This window comes from Onychomys torridus, chromosome 4, assembly GCF_903995425.1.
Source record: "Onychomys torridus chromosome 4, mOncTor1.1, whole genome shotgun sequence".
NCBI classification, from domain to species: domain Eukaryota; kingdom Metazoa; phylum Chordata; class Mammalia; order Rodentia; family Cricetidae; genus Onychomys; species Onychomys torridus.
The window spans coordinates 43,226,188-43,251,058 of NC_050446.1; the positions used below are offsets into that span (position 1 = coordinate 43,226,188).

At 37.9% G+C, this 24,871-nt stretch overlaps 1 protein-coding gene across 2 annotated transcripts in view; it reads right to left on the minus strand.

Annotated features, from left to right (window-relative positions):
• Positions 1-24,010, minus strand: part of LOC118581481 (sodium channel protein type 1 subunit alpha) — a 140,989-nt gene extending 116,979 nt beyond the window's left edge. For both annotated transcript variants that reach the window (XM_036183638.1, XM_036183637.1), the window contains exon 1: positions 23,765-24,010. The gene's annotated coding sequence lies outside the window, so the exon portion shown is untranslated. The remainder of the gene's footprint in view (positions 1-23,764) is intronic.
• Positions 24,011-24,871: the final 861 nt, after the last annotated feature.

Sequence of the window (24,871 nt, forward strand, 5' to 3'; positions counted from 1 at the left end):
CATAGCCACATACATGCTAGAAGACAAAGGGCAATGAGATTTGTAGTTTGCATAGGCTGTGGGAGCTGTATGTAACCTGCCATGCTCCTCTTCTTTCCCCATCAACTGCTTGGAAGCACAAAGGGAAATCAGGGCCAGCAAAAAATAATACTTCAGCATTTGACATCTCACCGCTTCCTCTAGCTTGCTTGAGTTTATCTTACTCAGTTTGACACTGTATTTGATTTTGTAAGTTGGATCAAATCATTGAGTAAACAAAAAAGAAATAAGCAAATGAAACTCTACCTGGCTACAACTTCGGTTCCTCTCCAGTACTCTATCTTGGCCCAGAGGTAAAAACTGAATGGCATTCACACCACGTGGAGCATTTGCACAAATCTGAACGCAGCTATCACATCCCCCTTTGGTTTTCTCTTTTCCAAACATGAGATTTGTTTTTCAGTATTTTTTTTGCTGATTTATCATAAACACTAAGGAATCCTTGCTTTACTGGTTTACTTGGCAGAAATACTGCTTTAGGGTAATAGAAGGAAGACAAGCAACGAGACAACGTTGACTTTCTATACCAAGTACAAATTTTAGCACAAATTGCTGTTGCTTTCAGCGGTATAACGATGTCTTTTAACTTTTTTAATCCGTGCCTGGCTCTTTTGTTATTTGTTTTTATCTGATTGAAAAGGAGTCTTGCTATGTAACAGGCTGCCCTGCACCTCACTATGTAGTCCAATCTGGCACTGAACTGAGATTCTTTTGGTCCTCTTACGTCAAACTCCTAGGTGCTCAGAGTCCAGGTTTATGCCACTAATGCAGGCTTTGTGTTTGTCTTTGTACACATCAATTTGATATTTAAACAGGGCAGAATGAAACAACAAAACTGATCTTTTCATATGAAGAAACTTTATGATTCTCCTATTTCTACTATTAATCAGAAATTATGTTTTATTGATTATTTATTAAACATAATTTCTTCAAATTTGTGGCTGGTGTTTCAGCTACATCATTATTTGTATAGAATTGATTCTTGATTCAAATTATATCAGTCATTCACATTTTTCCTGTCTTGATTTACCAGTATATAAAGTTCCAAGGCTGGCCTGTTTCACACTCCTGCTTTTTTTCATGGAGCATTTCTCCATGTTTCTGATACAAAAATTGTGAATTGATGAGAGACTATGCCTTTCAAAAAGCATAGGCAGATAGATGATAAATAATTGATGAATAGATAAATAGATGACATATTGATAGAGAACAGTCTTCCTGAAGTACAGATAAGCACTATTCATTATTTCTTTCTTGGGCAACGTGGCTATTTACTTTGTCTCACAAGGAAATTAAATTGATCTGACACCATTTCCACTGACAAGGTTATACCAGCTTTTTTTCTATGCTGTTCTGGATGACACTCAATTTGAAAAAATATAGGGTTTTCGTTAATTTGGTTTTTCTTTTGAAGCCATGTTAAGATATTGAATGAAGATGAAAGTCTTTTTTTTTTTTTTTTTTTTTTTTTTTTTTTTTTGCCAGAACTGAGGACAGAACCCAGGGCCTTGCACTTGCTAGGCAAGTGCTCTACCACTGAGCTAAATCCCTAACCCTGATGACAGTCTTAAGACAACTTAATCACATTTCTCAAGGACAGTATTCTGAATAGAGTTAGCTACTAGGATAAAGAAAACATACTATTAATCATTTAGATATAAGTCTAAACATATTATATTCTCTTTTAATGTCTTTATTAGTAGTTGCCAAATGAATGAAAATTACACTTTGATCCTGTTTTAAAATTTGTCAGCTTCTTGCATAGAAAGAATGCCTATATTTAGAACTCTGTTTCTGTGTCATCCATTAATTCCTATTAACTTATTCCCTCTAAATACTAGCATTTGTAAGCCTCTTTAGTTATTCCTCAAGAGCTAGGTTAAAGAGGAATTTGTTTAAAACTTTTCATATGTGAGGTTATCTAGACCCCAACTAAAAATGCAGGGTATTAAAAACTATTTAAAATATTCAAGAGCCATTACATTAAGTTCTTGATTTTAAGTGGTCTTCTAGAGCACTAGCAAATTGGAAAATATGAGTAGCTAATGAAGTGCACTGTAGTAAAATTTGTGGGCAGACTGCACTGTTTTCCTCTCAACTGTTTTATATATATGTTAATGAGGCATATGATAGGGTAAGCATAAAGGTAGCACAAAGCATAAAGTGAACAACATCTTTTGAGTTAATGTAAGTGTAGGACTTGTAAAACTGTATGCACTGAAATTGCTTGAAAGACCTATTTTCCTCAGTTATGATTATAAGTCTATACGTTTATTTACATGTTTTACTACTGAAACCATTTACCACCAAATATCTTTTCCATTACAAATTTTGAGTTGACATTTTAACAGTATTATAGTTTCTTACTCATAAAATAATGAACAGATTATAACATGTCAAAAAATTGGAATGACTGTTGGCTTAAATGTCACTTGGGCTGGATAATCATTAATTTTACACACCTATTCAGTTAAGAAAATATTATTGAGACTTAAACAAATAACATAAAAACATTTGCACTATCGAAAGTATAACATATGGTAAAATGATTTTACTGAATCAATATATATATATATATATATATATAGTTATTCAATTTATAAAGAATAAATTTACTTAAGATTGAAGAGTACATTATACTTCATCATATACTCGGTAATTTAAAGATGAATTTTGCACCACTAATATGCTGATTTATGTAATCTTAAATATTTTATCACTCACAGTGAAAGATACTTCTTAGTATCCAGATGCCATTGACTTGTAGACACATTTTGTTTATTAAGTATAAAATTATTTAGGTAATACACTGATTTAAATCTGTTATTCATTTATAACATAGATATATAGATAGAAAGTAATATTCAATATATCACAGATAACATAGAAAGTAATATTCAACAAGTCAAGTTTCAGTGATATTTTATTTTAGGACTATCTACTTTGTAGACCATAGAAGACTTGAACACGTTATGGCATGGTTTAATAATATTAAAGAATGAATAATTGTTAAGCAGATCGGAATATATGAATCTCTCTCTCTCTCTCTCTCTCTCTCTCTCTCTCTCTCTCTCTGTGTGTGTGTGTGTATGTGTGTGTGTATGAAAGACACAACTTCTGCCTTGAAGGTATAGTTTATTAGGAGAGACACACTGGACATCAGTTGTGAAGGTTGGTTTTAATGTCATTTTGCTGTAACTTTGAATCACCTGACTAGGGAGCCTCAACTGAAGAATTGTCCTGTCTGCTTTACTTGATGTGGGAAGACCCACCCCAAGTGTGTGTGGCAGATCTGGTAGCAGCCCAGGAAAAGGAGGGTTTGGTGGATAGAAGCTTATTCATGGTTTGCGAACTTGGCCTTCCGTCTCTTGGTTGAGTTTATTGACCCTCTTGTTTTGGCAGCTGTCTCCCTTCCTGAGATCAGAACTGGTAGAATCCTCTTGTGTAATAATCTTTTTGTGCACTGTGAGAATGTGTCACTCTGATTGGTTTAATAAAAAGCTCAAGGGCCAATAGCTAGGCAAGATTTCTAGATACAGAGGATGCTGGGAAGAAGAAAGGCTGAGTCAGCAGCCAGACACAGAGGAAGCAGGAAAGCAGGATGGACAGTACATAGATGAGGCAAATGAGCCTCCGGGCAGCATGTAGATGACTAAAAATGGTTTAATTTAAGTTATAAGAGCTAGTGAAACATGCCTAACCTATAGGCTAAGCTTTCACAATTAATATCATTATTGGGGAGACAACAGTGCTGACGAAAAAATCTGCCTAGAGTACCCAGGTACATAGCTTTCATCATTGCTAAATTCTAGGCATTTGCCAGGTACTGTCCACGTTTGGGGGCACTGATTAAGACTGTTGTGGCACCCAATCTTGTGAATGTGAGCTATCCACTGTGGGACTATCTGACTGCTGAGGCAGCCTCAAAAACCAAGCAGCTACTGAGTTCTTAGGCTCTTGGGTATGTGTTAGATGTTGTTACTGTTTTAATGTAAACCAAGTGAATAAATTACACACACACACACACACAGGTTAGCCACTGGACAACAAAGTATCCTCGAATCAACTGCTAACAAACAGGACAGACAGGACATAAAACCAAGGACTACCAATTCTTGTCAAAACAAGTGTGGTTGTGGCTTTAACAAAAGGCATCTTCTGAAGCCAGGACAATATGGCACCATCCCTGAAGTGAGTGACGTTTGCAATCTGTAAAAGGTACCGTGCCCTTTTCTTCGAAGGCAGCTGAACAGGGAGTGGGCCAATGGCTTCTGATGTGCAATGGAACAGCAGATGAAACAGTTATTCTTGAAGAATAACTAAGCTCACCCCTCTCAATAGTAGACTGGCGTTTAATAGAGGGATGTGTAAAGAACAGGATGTCAAGATGAAGCCACATATACACAGCCAAGAAAAATGGGCAGCTGAATTGAAAAAAAAATCAATAATTTCCAGAATTTAAAATCCTGAATCATGACATGAGACTAATGGAATTCAGGTGTTTCTGGTACATGGACTGCTCTCACCAAATGTGAGGTCAAACTGTTGACCTTGTATACATCCTAGTTCACAAAAGAGTCTGTCAGATATGCTAAGCCTGTAGGCTGAAGATGATGCCCCAACACTGTGGAGAAACCTCAGGTGACTGTCTAGGCAGCTGGCTGTTTCTGTCAACTCACATTTTTTTTTTTTTTTGAAGCTGCTTGCATGCACTTCTTGTTTTTATTTTTTATTAGGTAGTATTATTTCCTTCTTGGGTCTCTGAGGGAGTTGAGGATCAGTTAGTTATAGTTATAATTATCTTTGTTAAGGATTTCAGAAAAACTCACTAAGAGCTGTAAGTGTATAAATTTGAAAGACATTATAAGACAGTTCCATTAGCTATATAAGTTAGGATAAAAAATGAATCAGGTACATTCTGGACTTCCCAAAATAGGATAGATAATGGAATTATTTTCTCTGAATTTGTCAAATACAAATGGACTAAACATTGTTTAGGTATTTATTGTTTGTATATATGGTATATATAGTTATTGTACTTTTGTATATAGTTTTTCTTATATTAGTTATAACTTTTCTTTTTATTAAAATAGAAAAGGGGAAATATAGTGATATTTTATTTGTATTGAAATGTGATTTTATTTGTATGTCAATAAAGTTGCCTTGAGGTCAGAGCAAGCCAGAGCAGAAGCCGAGCAGTAGTGGGGCACGCCTTTAATCCCAGCACTTGGGAGGCAGAGCTAGGCGGATCTCTGTGTGTTCAAGGACACAGCCAGCATGGCAGACACACGCCTTTAATCTCAATACCAACCATAGACGACCTGGAGGTCTGTACAAACAGGCAGTGACAAGGAGGTCATGTGGCTGGGTTTACAACCAATGAGAAAACAGAACAGAAAGTCTTTAAATAGACAGGACTCACAGAAGTAGGTCTCTTGCGGAGAGGAAGAACCGCAGAAGCAGTGAAGGGTAAGGTTTTCTGCTTTTGCTCTGACCTCATGGTTTTTTACTCTGCAATCGGTTCTGTGTTTCTTATTTAACAAGCTGGATACACCTACACACACACACACACACACACACACACACACACACACACACACACACACACTTTTGAAACACAGACATACAGAAGAGGGCATGATTAATTCTTTCAGGATTTAGGAGGGGCGAAATGTTGCCAAGAACATTCCTCAGCAGTTTGGAGCTTACATGAAAGAAAATATAGTGGTAGGAAGTAAAGCAAAAGGCTGTGGATACACGAGGCATGGCAAATTAATATGACATGTTGATATTTAGGAGAAAATTGCCGACCAGAATGATGACCGTGTTTAAAAGTGTCTGATCAGTGCCAAGCATTACCTTATGTACTTGGCAAGCATAACTTTAGTCTTTAGGACATGATTTGCAAATGCAGATAGTAATCACTATTTTATAGATGAAGAAGCAAAAAATCAGAAAACAAAATAACATTATCAGTATGGTCCTTTGTAGAGCCAGGACTGAACTATAAATGCTGATTTGCTATAGTTCTAGGTTCTAGAGTTGTTCCTCTGAATCATATTAGCTGGAAATTTGTCTTTGCTCATGGCATAGTGCCTGGTAGCGTGTTTATAAATATCTTCTGAAGGAAAGAATGAGTGAGTCAATTGAAGTAGAACTCACTTTAGTTAGTTAATTTTATTTGTGGTATTTACAGAGAACAGAAGAAAGAATTTCAGAGACATAACTAGATTTGTCAAAACTCTGAAGAAAATGATGACACTAGATATTGATAAAAATGGAAGTTCTCTTTTTTCTTTATTTGCTTTTTTATGCTTTTGGTTTTGTTGTTGTTTGTTTGTTTGCTTGTTTTTTGACACAGGGTCTAATTTCAGCAGAGTCCTTGAATATGTCTGTCTGGTATTAAAGTAGGTCAAAATCTTGACTTAGGCTGAAGACATTAAGAATATTTACATTCTTGGCCTGGAGAGATGGTTCAGAGGTTAAGAGCACTGGCTGCTCTTCCAAAGGTCCTGAGTTCAATTCCCAGCAACCACATGGTGGCTCACAGCCATCTGTAATGAGATCTGGTGCCTTCTTCTGGCCTGCAGGGATGCATGCAGGCAGAACACTGTATACATAATAAATAAATAAATCTTTTAAAAAAAAGAATATTTACATTCTTAAAATTCAATAGCCAATCTTTATAGAAAACAAAAGTAGTGATCTCCATTTTCTAGATGAGAAAATCAAGGAAGAGAGAATTTAAAAGAGATAGTGACTACTGTGTAACACTACAGCATAATCTAGTATGGGAAGAGTGGAAAGCTGTGTGCTGAGGTATCACAATATTCACCCTTAACGACTGCATTGATGTGTTGTGCTGAGATGTAATACAGCTGGGATGGCATAAAAGGCAAGTTCACAAGAAGAGCTCGAGACCCTGAGAATTCTCTTCTGAAGAAGCTTGACTGTGAGGAGAAGCATGAGATGTTACTTAAGGAGAAGAGAAAATTTATTAAGAAAGAGTAGATGTCATATATACTGGAGAAAAAAAAGCCTGAGAAACTAATAGAAACCCTGGAATACAGGGTGGACAAGAAGACAGGAAAGGGGAGCCTGTGTAGAAGGAATTGGTTCAAAACTCAGAGATATGGCACTCTACCTTTCTAACATATTTCTTCATCTATGAAACAGGGTTCAAACTTGATAGTACAGAAACATTTCACAAAACCAAGGGCTGGACCCATCTGGTCAGATTCAAGGTTCAACTCAGCTCCTTGTCTTCCCTATATCTAGCATTTCCCCCTTCGGAATACTCCCAAGTAAAAGCAGATTAAATTGCATTATGCTGTGGCTTTTCTATTTTTGGCCAATAGTTCTTACAGAGGTTTTTTTGTTTTGTTTTGTTTTTTCTTTTTCTTTTCTTTCTCTTTCGACTTTGAAACAAATTGACTACTTATTCTTGCTAGGGTGCCCCTGTGGATAAGAAAACAAAGGGCTCCTTGTGTGGGTGGGAAAAATTAACATTACCATCCTGAGAAAAGTATTTCCCATGGAATAAAATCATCGCCAAATGCTTTATCTGTAAGAGAGTACTTTTCAGAGAAAATGAGGTAATATCTCAGCTTATTTGTGATGTTTTGATTGAACTCAAGTTAAGTCCCAAAAGGAATAGTTTTTACCTTATGTTCAACCTTCATGAAAATGATCTTAACAATGGTATTTATAGTATTCAAAATTTAGAACTAAAAAATGTATCAATTAACTTGTTATGGCTAAACAAAATGAGATATATCTAGACAAGAGAATGAGTGAGAGATTCAAATAAGCAAAATAATTGTATGTGACACAAAGTGGATGAATCTCAAAAATATTTTAGGTAAAAGAATGAGATGACAAAATATGACAGTGTATGGTCCTGCTTTTGTGAAAAGTCTAGAGAAAACGAATGTGTAGAGGCAGAAGGTAAAATCTGGTTTGCCTTGGGTTGGGTGGGAGTAGAGGAGATTACTAATGGCATTTAGTTTATTTGAACCTTGATGGAAATGTTATATAATAATTGTAATGATGGTTGCACAACTCTAAATACATTAAAAAGCACCCAACTACACAAAAGATAATACATTGATTCTCACATACTCGGTAATCATTATTTAATTAATTTTATTTCTATGAATTTAATTTTATTATCACTTGTTTGTGTGTGTGTGTGTGTGTGTGTGTGTGTGCGTGCGCGCGTGCGTTGTATATATGAGAGTGAAGGTGCACTCTCGCCAGGGTGTGTATTTGGAAAGGCAGAGGACAACTTTCGGAGATGGGACCAAAGACCCTTCCACTACAGGTTCCAGCGCCTATACTCACAGTGTCAGGCTTGCATGGCAGCCATTTTAGCTGCTCAGCCATCTTGCTGGTCTTATTGTTTTAGAGTCAGAATGTCTTGATCCATTTTTTACTTGGTTAAATTAGTTAGCAACAAATGAGGAAATGAATGACTGAGAAAGTTATTTCTTGATATGCCTAACTTCCTGTTTCACTTGGAGACCCAATAACTTATAGTGGCTTAAAAGGTGTTATTGATTCAACGTCTTTATTCATTTGTTAAAACGACTAACTAGTTTAAATGTTAGACATAGATATAAATGTTAGTTGTTTACCCTGTGAGGAAATGTCACGAAACATGACAAATCCACTAACAAGAGTTTTATTAGGATAAGAAAGAAAGGGACAGATGTGAACAGGCCTGTGGAAAACACACGTGGTCAAGAGAGAAAGAAAGTGAGACGGAAGAACATGGCGCCAGCTTATAAAGGCTGGGCTGCGCTTGTGTACATGGACTTATGTGGCTACTCCACACATGCGCATAGATCACATGGTGGTGCTGTGTGCTTTACACAACCACGAAAAGCTACAGGGTCCTGGTCATGCAAGATGTTTTGACCAGGAAATGGCTATTTTGAACCGGAAATAGCTAGGTGGAAGTGTCTAGGAAGTGTCTAGGTCCACTGGGCATGCCCAACCGTGGGGGCATGTTGTGAATTCATATCAATAAGAATACTAGATTAAGTATAATTTTAAGAGAGGTCTATATAGTAATACATTTTATATACAAGCCAGCCAACTGTTATATTGACTAGGAGTCCTCAACTTCACATAACACAAGCTAAGTTCGGAAGGTGAGGAGTCAGACTCACTGACAGGGTGGTTCAACAATTTTTCCAAGGATTTACTCTCTGTGTACCACCACCATCAGTAATGGCTGACCAAGATGGTTTCAGAAAAAGGGTATGACATCTAGAGAGGCTGCAGGAATGAGAAGGAAGACCTTTGTGTCCCCTGGTGGCTTTTGCTCAGGTGACAAGTGTTCTTCCAGAAGCCAGGCTGCAGACTGCCCTCATATTTCATTAATGAGGTCAGCAGCCCAATACTGATTCAATCCCCACAAGAGAAATGAACTCACAAACTAGCTTTCCCCTCAAATGTTGGTGAAATAAATTTCCCCAGAATTAGAGTACTACTTTGAAGCAGGCAGGTACTGTCTATTCTATTATTGAATGTAGGAAAGGAAGGCAAGGTCACTTAAATGACCTTGATCACACCATTAATCAAGGTCATTGAAATGAGCTTGAACATAACATTATTTTAAAGGCCATAAAATTCAAGATTATTCTCTGTGACTTACAGTTACATATTATAATTTATATCTAATAAAATACATATCATTGATGAAGGAGATGAGGGACTACACTTGAAAATAAAATGGAAATTGAAGTAGTTTTTAAAATTATAGTGTTACCAGATCTAAATGAGATGTCTCCATCAAATCTCTCCCCTCAGAGTTCAGAGAACCACTTGGAAGAGGTGGAAAAAGTATAAGAGCCAGAGGGGATGGAGGACACCAGGACAACAAGGCCCTCAAAGGAGCTGAGCAAAGCTCATACAAACTCACAGAGACAGAAGCAGCACACCCAGGGCCGGCACAGGTCTGTACTAGGTCCTCTGTGGATATACTACAGCTTTCGGTTTAGTATTTCGATGGGACTTCTGAGTGTGTGAACATGTATGTCTCTGCTTCTTAAATCTTCTCTTGGGACCTTTTCCTTCTGTTAGTTTGTCTTGTCCAACTTTAATGTGATGATTTTTGTTTTATCTTCTTATATTTTATTTTCTTATACTTTGTTATCTCTTAGAGGCCTGTTCTTTTCCAATGAGAGACAGAACAGGAGTGGATCTGAATGGGAAGGGAGGTGGGGAGGCATTGAGAGGAGTAGAGGAAAGGGAAACTGTAATCAGGGCATACTGTATGAGAAAAGAATCTATTTTTAATAAAAGGCAAATATTGCATGTTACCCTGGTTTGATATACAATGTGGTTCTTAGACCTCCAAGAAAAATACTAATGACTCTCTTCCCTTAGGTGAGGGCAAACCTTCAACACATATTTGAAGAATAAATGACAATTTTAAACATGCTTTACTATCCTTTTTCCAAATCTGCTATTATCCAGTTTGCCATTAAAGACAAATTCTAATGGATATTTTAAATCCCTTAAAAACTTTATGTTGAAAAGTCCAGTGTTGGTTGCTGCTAAAAAAAAATGAGAAATCAATTAGGCACTATCTGCAGGTCATTACTGATGACATAGAAATCATTTTGTCTCTATTTTTAAACATGGAAAAATGGTGGGTTAGTTTCATGAAGGAGCATAAGACATGTATTTTGAACTCTTGTGGCAGATTGGAAAAGGTGGTAAGCTGAGCCCTGTGTGTCATCTCCGTTCACAGGGAAAACCAAAATATGAGAGAGAAAAGTGAAGACCAGTCCTGACACCTGGGTCCACATGTTGGAGACCTTCCCTTCTTTCAGTATTTGTCTTTTTGTCTGTGCTAAAAGGATGTTGTTGGACTTCTGCCTCCTCAACAGAAGTTGTGTTTAGGCAACAAACTATCTTTTGCCTATTAATAGAAACAAGATGCTTGACTGTAGTGGGTAGCCATTTTAGCTTTGACTCGGAAGTTCCAACCCCAATTGAGGCTTTGGTAATAGTCGTGCCTACAAGGCAGGACTGAGAGAGGATGCTGAAGACTTGAGTTCCAGATGAGAGGGACCTCTTGGTGCCCTGACCCTGGACGCTGGAGGTAGACCTAGTAGAGTTCTTCAGAGAACACCGCCGGTTTTGAAATTCTATGTTTGTTTTTATTTTTTGTGTTTGTATGTTGGGTGGACATTTGCCATAGTGCACATGTCAAGGTGAGAGCAGAACATGAAGACATCAGTTCTCTCCTTCCACCATGTAGGTTCCCGGGGTTATGCTCAGGTCATCTGTCTGTGGACTCTTGGCCTGATTTCCTAAGCCATCTTGCTAACCCCTAAAGGAAACATGAATCTAAAATGGTCTTATTAAATAAAAAAACAAACCAGGAGCCAAATATTGGAGAGCAAATCTGAAAGATCCGAGAAGCAGAACAAGCCACAGCTAACCTCACCTCACCAACTCATCAGCTGATCCTCTTTCCTTATGGAAGCCTCTGAGTCCTCATGAGAATGGATCTCAGCAGAAATGCTGCTAAAAGCCTAAAAGCTTAAACAGCCTAAAAACCTCGAATTCCTGGTCTTCATGTTTTATAAACCTTTCTGCTTCCTGCCACCACTTCCTGGGATTCAAGACTTGTGTGTTTCCCAAGCAAGACATGAGATCTCAAGTCCTGGGATTAAAGGTGTGTGCCACCATGCCTGGCTCTGTTTCCAGTGTGACCTTGAACTCACAGGGATCTGGATGGATCTCTGCCTCAGGAATGCTAAGATTAAAGGCGTGTGCTACCATTGCCTAACTTCTATGTTTAATATAGTGGCGGTTCTGTTCTCTGATCCCCAGATAAGTTTATCGGGGTGCACAATATATCAACCACACCTATACTAACTTGTAAGGTTGCTGCCTGTACAAATGCTGATGATTCAATAACAACTGTCTTTTTTTAATGAGAGAAATTTATTTATTTCTTTTTTAACTTTTTAAAAAATTTTAAGATGTTATTTGATTTCTCTCAAAAGTTATGATCCAACCAGAAAGAAACAAAATTTCCATGACTAAAGGAATAATTTTATAAATTTCAAAATAGTAAGAAATGTTTTAAGACTGTATTGTTCTTTCTGGTGGCATGAAAAATATTTAATATATGATACATAACATATAATTGAAAACACCATGAAATCTTATTATACAAAAAGGAACAATGTAGAGTAAAATATTAAATATTAAAGCAGTATCAATGATTAATACAGAGAATGAAGAAATTATGAGGCCATGAATATTATTTTCTTCTTTATGCTTTTATAAATATTCTATTTTTATAATACCATTAGTAAATTTATAGCTATAAAATCAATTAGGTGATAAAAAATTGGACCCAAGCAAATATGAACATATGCCTGAAAAGTATGAAAGAAGTAATTAAAAATTTCAGACAGTGAATCAGATCATAAAAGCTGTAGATAATCATTAGAGAAAAACGTCAGAAATAATTTGTAAAGTGTCTAATAGGTAGTATATCTGAGTGATATCATAGGAGTTTGAAATATGTATGAAATAATATAAAATTATTAAATTATATGTTTCTTAGGTATATTTTATATAAGAGCATCTTAAATATCCTTAAAGTGTAGAATTAATAAATATCTAAGAATACTCTTAAAACATTCTTATTTTGGTTTCATGCCATTTAACTTACTTCCATTGGGTAATTAGTATGCAAAGTTGAACCAGGCAGTGATAATGGTACCTTGTCACATGAGACCAGATACTACCTCACACTGAAGGAAGGTACAGAGAGAAACAGGCACCACAAGCTTCAGTTGGTTCTGTGATAGAAGTCTATGCTGGGGGCAGCCACATCTCTAAAGGGAAATGAGTCATCTTTGGGGGAAGAAGAGAGGTCATGGTTTCTCAAGCAGAGGAAGTAGCAGTTTCAAAGACTTTGAAGCAGCTTCAGTTACTCACAGACATGCGTTTAATTCTACAGGATTAGCAATAGGGTTGACAGACTGTGGGGTAAGAGATAATCCTGGATAGCTCATGGAAGCTAGTCATCTTGAACTGGATTTTTAAACCTTGACTCCAGTTTTAAATAATGCGGGGGTTTTTTTGTTTGCTTGTTTGTATTGAGATAGCATATCACTATGTAGCTCAGGATGGTCTCAAAATTCACAACAATCCTCTTGCCTCAGTCTCCAGACTGCTAGGATTACAAGTGTGCATCCTCATACCAGGCTCAACAGTGTAGGCTGGATGTATAATGTGCATGCTAGGGCTGGTGGGAATGTAGAGGTCATATTCTAACTGAGGGACCAGGAGTGGGTGGGGTGGGAAGGTGGATGGTGTGTGTGTTAGTGTCCAAACAAGAGAAAATGCTTAATTCATTCTAATGTGGAAAGGTGGAAGTTTAAATGAGCATATTACAACTGCACAACACTTTTTATTCTCTTTTATAAAAACTAAATAAATTAATAATATGCAAGTCCCTCTTACTGTAGCAGGAAACCGTAAAACTTATATAATGCCAGGCAGTGGTGGCACACGCCTTTAATCCCAGCACTTGGGAGGCAGAGCCTGGTGGATTTTTGTGAGTTCGAGGCCAGCCTGGTCTACAGAGTGAGATCCAGGAAAGACACAAAGCTACACAGAGAAACCCTGTCTCGAAAAACCAAAACCAAACCAAACCAAACCAAAACAAAACAAAAAAAACCAACAAAAAACAAAAAAATATAAAAAAAAAACCTTATATAATGTGACAAATATTTTTATCTGTCAAGCATAAATTAAGGAAACTCATTACCTTCATCTTAATCTCCATTACTGTACATAGACAGTACAATAAACACAGTTAATTGTACTACAAAAGCAGAGAAGTGTCCAACTCAGCTTTACAAATTTTTGATCTCCAAATTTGTTTACAAAGCTCATATTATTATTGTTATTGGTGGTTCCAAGGGTAGAACCAGGACCTCACAGCAAGGGCTAAGAAATGGCTCAATCTCCTGCATGTATATTCTTTGTATGATTGAGTAAATGATAAGGCTTTAATTTCTGTAAATTCATTGTATTTCTATCAAGAATTAGAGAAATCTTAAATCATTAAATATCAAAACTGTGTGAACAACAATCATAAATAAACGCTGATCAAATAACTTTTGAATAGAAAATAACCATGTTTCTAAAGAAAAGGAATTGGATGACATGCAGTTTATAATTTCATAATTTTGCAAATATCTGACCTAATATCTGGATTCTTTCACATTTAACGTGTTTTAATTTATATGTAGGTAAAGAATATGAAGAAAATTTGGTCTTCCAGAGGGGTGCTTGGAAGCCTTTAAAAATGTGAGATGCTTTTCAGTTCACGGTAGAAGATAGAAGCTCCCCAGTGTTCTAAGTGTTTCTTGCATGGTCATTTTTGTCATGGGCAACAAATATTCACAATTAATTTTTCCCCCTTGAAATGACTGGATCAAAATTTACTTAAGCTTACAATGTAAAATCCATCTATCTGCTCTTGTTTCCAAGTTATAAAAATGTTCAATGGAAACGTGACCAGCTCAGCAGGTGACCCACACAACCATGCAGACCACATTACAACATACAGGGCACAAACGTGGGGAACCCTGGGGATTTAGATGAAATAATTGTGCATCATCATCAAACAGCCCCCTTTAAAGAAGTGTGGATTTTTATTTTATTTGTTTATTATTTTTCCAAAGAGTGAATGGCTGTGAAAAATTTAACAGTTATTCATCTGATTTTATGCTACTGCCTTACTAAGGATTAGCATGAAAAATTTAAGTTGTTTTTGTGAGTATGTACATGAACAGTGACATGAATAAATAGTACATTTATTCTATTATGAAGACACTTCTGATATGATGAACCCCTAAAAGTCTTTCAGGAAATGCACAAACGTTATGGGTAAGATGAAAAATAATTGCAAAATTCATTTTTAAGAATTTTCCATTCTTGCAGGGAGGGGAGGGGGATTTGAGAACCTCAAAGACTAAAAAGTTAATTGAGAAATATGACTGAAAATATTTTTTACAAATCCCATGGAATGGAGACAGACTTAGAAGTGGAAAGTATGTGAAATAGACAAATGAGAAATTCTCTTCTGAGGAAAAGCTGCTGGGATTAGTTATTTGTTATTCCATAGTGTCATGGAGAAGGTCACACACCTAGTTTCATTTTCTTTGCTTAACAATTTCTACCCAGCTTGCTCTTATCTATCTCCAAACTTCCATTTAGAAATTCTTCAAATGGCACACTCTTGCCTCCCTTCACACAGGTTGTACTATTTGTTTCTAATGCCCTAAATATTGGTGTTCAATCTTCTAGACACCTCACATTATCTGAAACCTGACCTGCTCAGGTTGGCTGGCTCTGAGATTATGGTATTCTAGACTTGAAACCAGCCTGTTGGCTCTTTGGTTTTGTACCAACACACTGCCTTACATAGCTCAAAATACCACTGGCCTTTTTTAATGGCATATCACATTCCAGGGGAAGATCAAAACTGCTGCCTAGTAATATTTATCAAGTCTCTCAAAGTCACACTTTCCAGGATTTTCAAATCCACTGGATTCTCAGCAGAAACGTTTATGTGGAAGAATTACTTCATATTTTTATCCTCTTTGAGTATGCAATTCGAAATCTCAACTTCTAGGTTCTTTATTTTATTTGACTTTCTATAGTATTTAAATCTTTAAAAGAGCTCTTAACATAAGCTAGACATGGCTATTAGCACATGACATTAATAATCTGTCTCTGTGTACAGGATTCCCTTCCCTGCTCCTGTTAGGCAAGTTCACATCTTCTAGGACTGGGCTCTTCCTCTTGGCTGTCCACCAATGCCTCTGGCTCAGCTTGCCCACCAATCATTTGCTCATGTCTCATTCTACCATTCACATAGATTGATTTTGCCAAATTAATCAGTTGGGTTCAACACATTTTAAAATTTTATGTAAATACTGGGTCAGTGTTTGGTCATACTTTTTGTTTTTTTATTGCTTAGTATCTTTAGTGTTTCAGTGTAAGGTCATTTTTTCCCTCCTAAAGCCCATGGCCAATAATAGACACTCCATAAGTACAAGTAAATTTCCTGAAGTCTGACTGGAGACATTAGATTACAAAACAATAAAATTTCTGACTTCTTGCAAATTGCATTTTGGATAGATTCTCTTCCCTAAATTTCTATTATTACAAAAATTTTCAAGATAGTAAATTGTTATTACTGAATATATATGGTTTAACTAAATTAATATTGTAGGTGATAAAATATTCAAACATTTGGTTATTTTCTCATTTACCCTACTATTTTGATTATGTAATGCTTATCCTTACAAATTGATTTACCAAATTCCATTTGAAAAATAATGTGTTCTAACTTCTATTATTATTATTATTATTATTATTATTATTATTATTATTATTTTAATGCTAGGGATCAAGCCTAGGGTCTGATACATACTAGGCAACTACTCTACCACTGAACTATATCTCTAGCCCCTATTCTGACTTTTAGAACATATTTTTATTTCAAAAATACTTTTGCCATTAAAAGCTAAAGAATTTGAAAACAAATCAATGAAATTTGAAAAACTACAAAAACAACTAAACTCTTTTTTTTGTTCTGTTTTGTGCTGTTTTTTTTTTTTTTTTCCAAGACAGAGTTTCTCTTTGTGGCATTAGAGCCTGTGCTAGAACTCACTCTGTAGACCAGGCTGGTGTCTAACTCACAGAGATCCACCTGCCTCTGCCTCCTGAGTGCTGGGATTAAAGGTGTGCGCCACCACAGCCTGGCACAACTAAACTCTTAATACTGATGTTTACTGTGTATATTCAAGGTATTTTATTCTTTATTTTTTATGTCTGTATAATGAACATGCAATACTTTATTAAGAGGAAAAAATAATTTTAACTTTAAAAATTATGAGAAAAAAATAGAAATTGCAATCTCATATAGCAGACACAACTTTAACACTCATTTTCTTCTTTTTCAGGGGAAATAAACATTTGTATTTTGCTGGTTTTTGTATTATTGTAGCATGAGCAGTTTTGCATAGAATTAAATGTTATTTCATTTTTTTATATTCAATGGCACTGTAATATCTCAGTGTTTACATAGATCGTGATTTGACATGGTATATGTGTACTGTTTCAACGTTTGTTTGATGCAATGCTTTGTCCTAAGTAGGAATCATCTGGTGGAAGTGACAGTCAAAGATCAGGCTTATTTTTAATTGAAATGATTAGATGGATAATCCGAATTTATCAGCCAGACGTTGAGTTCTTAGAACTATAGTTCAAGTGCAAAACTTCCACAAACACCAAGAGAGCCTGAGAGCAGTTAGCCGGTATGCTCTAGGAGATTATTGAAAAGTCCAACGCTGGGGCCAACTAATCTCGTAGGTTGTCTCATCCCTGGCGCTTCCTGGTGCAGATGTTAGGCTCTGGGCTGCAGCATATTTCAAAGACATTGCACTTAAATGAGTCTGACCCAGTTTCTATTGCATATAGAAACACTTTGAAATTGATTATTCTATTTTTGAATTTGTCCATAAACTCTTAAGTTTTGCATCCCTCTTGGTTCCTCTTGTAATTAAAATGAATAAGGGCCTTAATTCTTATCATAGATGGTGGCTCTAAATATCTTTTCACTTTTGCACATCTTGTGATTCATAAAACTTCTTTAAATATAATGGTAATTAGTTAATTGCCTCATTAGAATATTAACACATGCCCATACTGCTCCTAATTGTGGGAGGATTATATGAATGATGAAAAATTACCACTAATACAACAATTTTCACAGTGCATCAGCAACAAATTGGTATCAATTCAATCTTCTTTGTTTATTTTAGTAGTCACAAGCCAACCAAAGGCAACCATCACAGGCTGAACTGTGTCCACCTCTGGATTCATTTGCCTAAAGGCCCAACTTCACTACTCCCATATCTCTGTGTATTTAGAAGCAAGGGCTTTAAAATTATTAAATTATGTGTGGTCTTTAAGTTAGACACAATCTGACTTTTCTCCTTAAAAGATGAAATTTAGGCAAATATTGTGAATTCAGGAACACAGAAGAATGTACATGTTAGGACGCAGAACATGACATCAGCAGGCCAAGCAGAGAAGCATCACAAAGTACCATACTCTCAATATCTTGATCTCATTTAAGCCTCCAGAGCCATAATAAAAATATTTCAATTGTTTAAACCTCTCAATATGGAATGTTTTGTTATATATATCCAAAATGTCTAAGATAAAAGCCAACTCTATTTGATGGACTGGTCTCAATTTCAAGTCCAATAGTACCTCCAATGGCATTTGAGAGACAAAAGCAGATAAGCAGCAAATAGTGAAGGACATGAATATCACTTTTGTATGTTCAGCAGAGGATGTGCAGTGCAATAAGGATCCTTCTTGGAAATAACTAGCTCTCTCTTCTCAGGAAGATTAGACTCATTAAAATGCTGTACTTAATTATCACCTTTGCTTTCTGGGAGTGTCACAAACAAATACCTTTCCAATGAGAAGAAAAATGTTAAGGTTCACTTAAATTCTAAAGTATGTAACAGCAGAATTTGGGTCAATTTCTTCAAACTTAAAACTTATGTAAGGTTTTTCAAGAAGGTACTTGTTTTGGTGACATTTCCTTTAGAAATACGTCTATAATATCCCGTGTTAAATAAACGAGAACAGTATCACAGATGCATCAACAGCAAGGTTGCTAACAAGTTGAACTGGGGTAGAGAATACAGTCCTTTCAGGAAAGAGTTCTGTGCTGACTGGATGCTCAGAAGCCAAAGAATGAAGCATAAGCCCTACATCATATTGCATACAAGCTCAACTGGACTAGAAACATAAATGAAAGAGCTAGCTATAAAAACACACTGAAGATAGAACAAGTAAGTATACAGCTTGGCAGAGAGCTAGGCTTATATGGTACCAAAAAAAAAAAAAAAAAAAAAAAAAGCACAGATGACATAAAAAGCCAAAGCCTGTAGATACTGCGTTAAAGCCAGGGGAGTGTTGTAAACAGAGTGCGAGAGGAGCAAAGTGCATGAGGCCATGGCTTCTGACCACTCACAGGAACAAACTCAAAACTGAGCTTTATTCTAAGTTGGAAACCCACACTTCTTAGGAGACTATAATGTCTGATGTGAGTCCAAAGAGAAAACAGATAGTTAGGAAGTCTAAAATGATCTATCACTTATATTATACTCCCCTAGAATGTGGGTTCTGAGTGAACAAAGAGATGACAACAGTAGTTTCAACATATACAAAGATAGAAGCTGAGCTCTGTTTTTCCTAAGTATTTTGAAATCACACATTCATTTACTTGCAAACATGACTTAGACAAGCACCACAGGTCAGCTCCTGAGTACTGGCTGCAGGAGCAGATGAACACTGGTCTCCCTGTTCCTACTTGCTTACATCCCCCCACCCCCCAGTTTGTTTATTGCAGAGAAAAAGCACCTATGTGCAAGACTGACTAGATGACCAGAGTTGCTCTTTTTCTTTAAAGAAATTTTTATAGATTCATTTACGTGTATGTATGACCTGAATGTTTTTCTATGTATCATAAGCAATTTTGGCACCCAGGGATATCAGAAGAAGGCATGGGACCCCTGGAACTGGAGTAAACGATGGTTGTAAGCCTTCATAAGGGTGCTGGGAACTGAGCCTGGGTCCTCTGTAAGAGCAGCCAGTGCTCTTAACGGCTGAGCCATTCTCCAGCCCCACCAGAGCTATTCTTATCGGATGGTCTATAGCACTCTAATAATTAACCTCACCCAGAGTCTTTCATCAAGTGTGTGTGTGTGTGTGTGTGTGTGTGTGTGTGTGTGTGTGTGTATGCGCACGCGCTCCCAGTAACATTTTCTAGCCAACATCACTGCATTCTAGAAATGACAACATTTTTCCCAAGATACTTTACAAGTTGTTAAAAAAAAATAGCTTCTTGTGCATATGAACAGATTACTTTTTTAAACCAAGGAAGTTGCCAACATAAAACGCCAGGCTTAAGTGTACTCAACATGGATGTTCTTTAATAGAAGCCACTTTAAGAGTCTGGGTCCAGCCACCAGGATTCCACAGATCCAGGGGTGGACATAGCTGTTGGTCCCACCTTCTCTCCTCTGCATTAAGAGCCACGCATAAAGAGGGTCCTTAGCTGCATCACCGAAGCTCCATCTCCGAGACCTAGATGCCTTCTCTCTTCCCTGCGTTCCAACTCTTCTTTGTTATTTATGTACAACATTCACTCTATCCCTCTCCTTATTTAGGTCTCTACTTTAAAAGCCACATTTTCTATCTCCCTTTTCTCTTCCAGCCCTTCTCCCTTATCATCTCTGCATATTGTGCTGTTTTTCTTTAAGGGACTTCCATAGACCTTTGTGTATTTTTGTACTCTCTAACTCCATCACTAGACCAAAGGCACCATGTGAGCAAGAATTTTGGTGTAGTCTCCATCTCTCATTACTGAGGACAGGGACTTTCCTGCAGGACTAGACTAACATATTTCTATTAGACTTGGAAAACTACATATATATATATATATGCCTTGGCAAACCATTTTTTTGGCATCTTGGCAAGTGAGAAAGGCAACAAATACCAATGGCAAGGGCAGATTTCCTGTATCCAAGTCCATACTCTCAGGGCTAGCCAGTGGCTCTCCCTTCGCAGGGATGAGAGTATTCTAGAACATAAGCTGTGGCAAGACTGTCTGGGTTGGAGTTTGTGCTCTGCCACTTCTCCATTTAACACTAGATAATCTAAGTTAGTCCCATGGTCTTGATTTTTTCACTTGTCAAATTAGCAATATTACATACCTCTCAGAATCTAAAAGCACATCTGTAGAGTTCTGCATGGAAAGTAGCTAGCAAAAACTAAGTACCCTGTGCTCCTTTTAAAATAAAAGTACAAAGGAGGAGAGTTGGGGTAGCATAATTGGAGGCACTTTGTAGCTACATGGATTTGTCACAAAGAGTTGTACCAGGAGCAAGTCTCTTCCAACAGCTTACCTACCCTACACAAACGGAGCTGTAAGTACCACTTTGACACTTCAGACTTTCAAAGGGAGGTGATTACTTCACTGAGCATATGCCCGCTGATCTAGAGGGTGACGAATTGTGGCCCTTGGATTACTGCTTTTCCCTTTGTTTCCCTGTAATCTTTCTTCCTCCTCCCTCTTCCAAAGTAGCTGAGAGAGATCAGGCCTTTTTGCTGCTGGCGACTCCAAGGAGAACTTGGCAAACTTAGTCTCTCTACCTAACCTGGAGGGCAACAGAAACTTGAATGGAACTTTGCACACCAGGCTTTACCACTGTGGTCCCCTAAGAACTGCAGGATCTCTGCTGTCCATAGAGAACATTAAACAAACCCCGAGGTTAACTTATATTGTTAGGAACACTCAGAAAATGTGCTCTGTCTGTCTGCTGTCTCTCTCTCTCTCTCTCTCTCTCTCTCTCTCTCTCTCTCTCTCTCTCTCTGTGTGTGTGTGTGTGTGTGTGTGTGTGTGTGTGTGCACATGCCCAGGTCTGAAGTGCCTCTCCGTAAGAGTGGAAGGCTCCTCAGTAGAGTGGAGGTGGATTGCTGGTTTCTAGTCTTTGTGTTGTGTCCTTCTGTCTGTCCACTTGCTCATGGTATCTCTGGATGAAAAGGCAGAATTCTGGCTCTTCTGCCCAGTGCCTTCTTGGATACTGTATAATTAATTAGGCCTCCAATCATGCCTTCCCAGCTCCCACAGATGGAGAAACCCTCTAGGCCGTGTCTTAAAGAGGAACTGCTGTAACCAGTGAGTCTCCTGCTAGCAAATTTCCCTGTAAGAGGGAGTCACATAAATGGAGACAGTATTGAGAGCAAAATCCAACCTGTTATTTTTAACAGTGCGAACTCTCTGGTTCTAGCCTTTGCAATAGACATTCAAAAACCAAGAAACAAGCAATGCAATGGAGGAAGAAAGAAAGAAAGAAAGAAAGCCACAGAAGTGAGTGACAGTGAGTTTAACAAGATTGAACCCCACAGCCAGGTCCATGTGACATAACCAGCCACTTGTGCTGGGTCTTGGCGGTTTATAATGCTACCTCATCTCTCTGCGAAATTGTTTTCCCGTAAATCTCTGTGGCCATCCATTCCTGTCTACACATTATGTTCCCAAAATAGACACCATCTGAAATCACTTCAAGGAGCTTGGTGGGGGAAGGTCTAAATTGTAACACTCCTCCAGTGAAGAGAGATGCAGTGCATGATAGCATTACCAATCACCAGCCACAAAGGGGAGTTTGAGAGGAGTTTTTCACGACAGTTATTCTCCTTCTGAAAGGAAAGGGACGTGTCAGTCACAGCAAATGTGTGGCAGCTCCCAGTTACATCACCCTGGCATGTCAAGTATTGCAGCAAATAGGAAAGGTAAGCTACCTTCCGCTCTGGGGCAGGAGGAACCGAGTCAGGAACCACCAGCCTCAGCATGGAATTTTCCTATTCTTGTTTGGCATCCTCCTCTTGGGAAGATTTAAAGTGCTATTTGGAGAAGTATGCTCTGTTACTACACTAGTGCACCTGATAGACAGTACAAAGCCGCAGATCCATACCCAAGGAGAAGCCACAGTTCCTAGGTGTGATCGCAGTAGCGTTTGGCAATTTGCAAGTTTGCTGCTGCAGCCGAGAAATATTTAGTCACATGCACATCTGAACAGAAAGACACCCAAGTTTGACTCAGTCAATTCATCAGAAACATGAAAAAGTACCTTCTCACAAGCTTATTCAGACTGGTCTGTTGAAAGGAGGGGCAGCAGCCGCTCGGTAGATATGGCAAAAAAGGCAGGGTCTTTTTACACAGACCTCAAACAGGTAGGAGAGAAGGAAAGCGTGGTAGGTAAGAAGACACGTGAGAAAGCCTCACACGCCCAAGAACAGTTTTGCACAGTTTGGAAAGCAAGACGCTTCACCGAGGTTTCGCGTGAACCAGGCAGCATCTGCAATATCATTGCTGTTGGTGACCTCTGTCAATTTAAAAGTAAGCCCATCCTTCCTGTCTGGCAATGCATGGAAAAAGGTGACTTTTCATCACTTCCCTAAAGTTCCTTTGTAAGTGTGGTTAAGTAAGAGTTGGGGAGAAAACACCCGCTGTTCTCTCCTTGTTCTGAGAATGAAGCATCCCTTCTCAACAGTTCAGCCTCTGCCCGAAAAAGCTGCCTCTCCTGCGATGCTATGGCTTCAGAAACAGCCCGCTGCCTTCTTCCTTCCTATGTGAGGTGTAATTTTGCATCATCTTTAGGAACAATATGACCTCTATTCCCAGCCATAGAATCCATTTCCAAAGCACCAATAACAGAAGGGGGGCTTCAGGATCAGACCTTGCATAGGAGGATGCAAGCAAGCAAAGGCAAAAGCTGGACCAACGCCAAGTTATTTTAGGCCAAAGAATCTCATCCTTCTATCAAAATGCTGAACTGCAAAACGAACCCGATTTCAGTTCATGGAAGGTTGAGAGAGGAGGGGGGAAGGGGAGGAGAGGGGAAGGAGGAGGGGAGGAGAAGAGGAGGAGGGGGGGGGGGAGGGGGACCGTTGGTCCGAATTCACATGCAAAAATAGACTTCCTGCTCTGCCTCAACTCTTATTTCCGTGGGCCCTTCTTCCCAAGGATTACCAGGTACGAATTCACCAGCGACGATCACAATGAGACGATCAGATGGCTTACCTGATGAAAAGGAAAATTATCCATCTGCAGCGAGGAACAACATCTCCCCAGGACCAGTCGGCTCCTTCAGTTGCAACGGTTCCGATTCTTTCTTGCAAAAGGTGACCAAGTGTTTCACAAGGACTGCAGCCTCACAGGGGAAGAACATACATACATAAACACACGCACACGCATACACATGTACCAGAGACCTCTGCAGTATCCTCCCGGCTTCATCCTCGCCTCACTCTATGGTACCTAATACAAATCAGCAAATAGCTTGTTTAAAAAAAAAAAAAAAAAAAAAAAAAAAAGTGGAGACAGCACCTAACGTTACACTGCCATCTAGTGGACACATAGTAAATGGGTTCTCACAGTCTGGGTTTGTGTGTTCTTAGGCCATTCCTTCACGTTCCTTCTTTCTCTTCGTTTTGGTTTTTATTACTTCCTCTAACTTCTCCTCCAGTAACTATTGACTCGAAGTTAAAAATATGCAGTGCCGGAGAGTTTCTTTTAAATAAAAAAACAAACAAAACTGTGCTACTTTTGTTTGCAAATGCTACTTTATTCTTCCCATAATTAAATTATTGTTACCTTTACAGATGACAGAACCCCTGAATGAAATTTGTCCTTTTCTTCTGCCAGAAGAAAAGTGGGTGGTCCTTTCTTACATAGTCATGACTTTAGATCAGGAACTTACTTGGATACTTTCTTCAATAACATATAATAGTGAACAGCTCCAATGGAGGCAGATATGGGTTTTACTTTAAATTCAACACTGATAAGCATTTTCCCTATGCTTAGCTATTGGTGCTAAGTAATATTATCTTCATACCCAACGTTTCCATGGTTTCACTGCCTTTTATTACAATATGTCTCCCTATCACCCAGACACAACCTAACCCTAAATTGTCAAACTATGCTTTAGAGAACGAATGTAAATACTATCAACATCCGCTAGGTCTCCTTAACACCACAAGGAACCCATGCTAAACTGGATAGCTCCAGGAACTGAGTTTTTTTAAGCCCTGCATTGTACTTTAAACCATAATTAGGCTTTCACATTTGGTCATGCATAAACTTACAACTAATTGCACACGTATGAGTCATTTGCAGCAGATATTTATC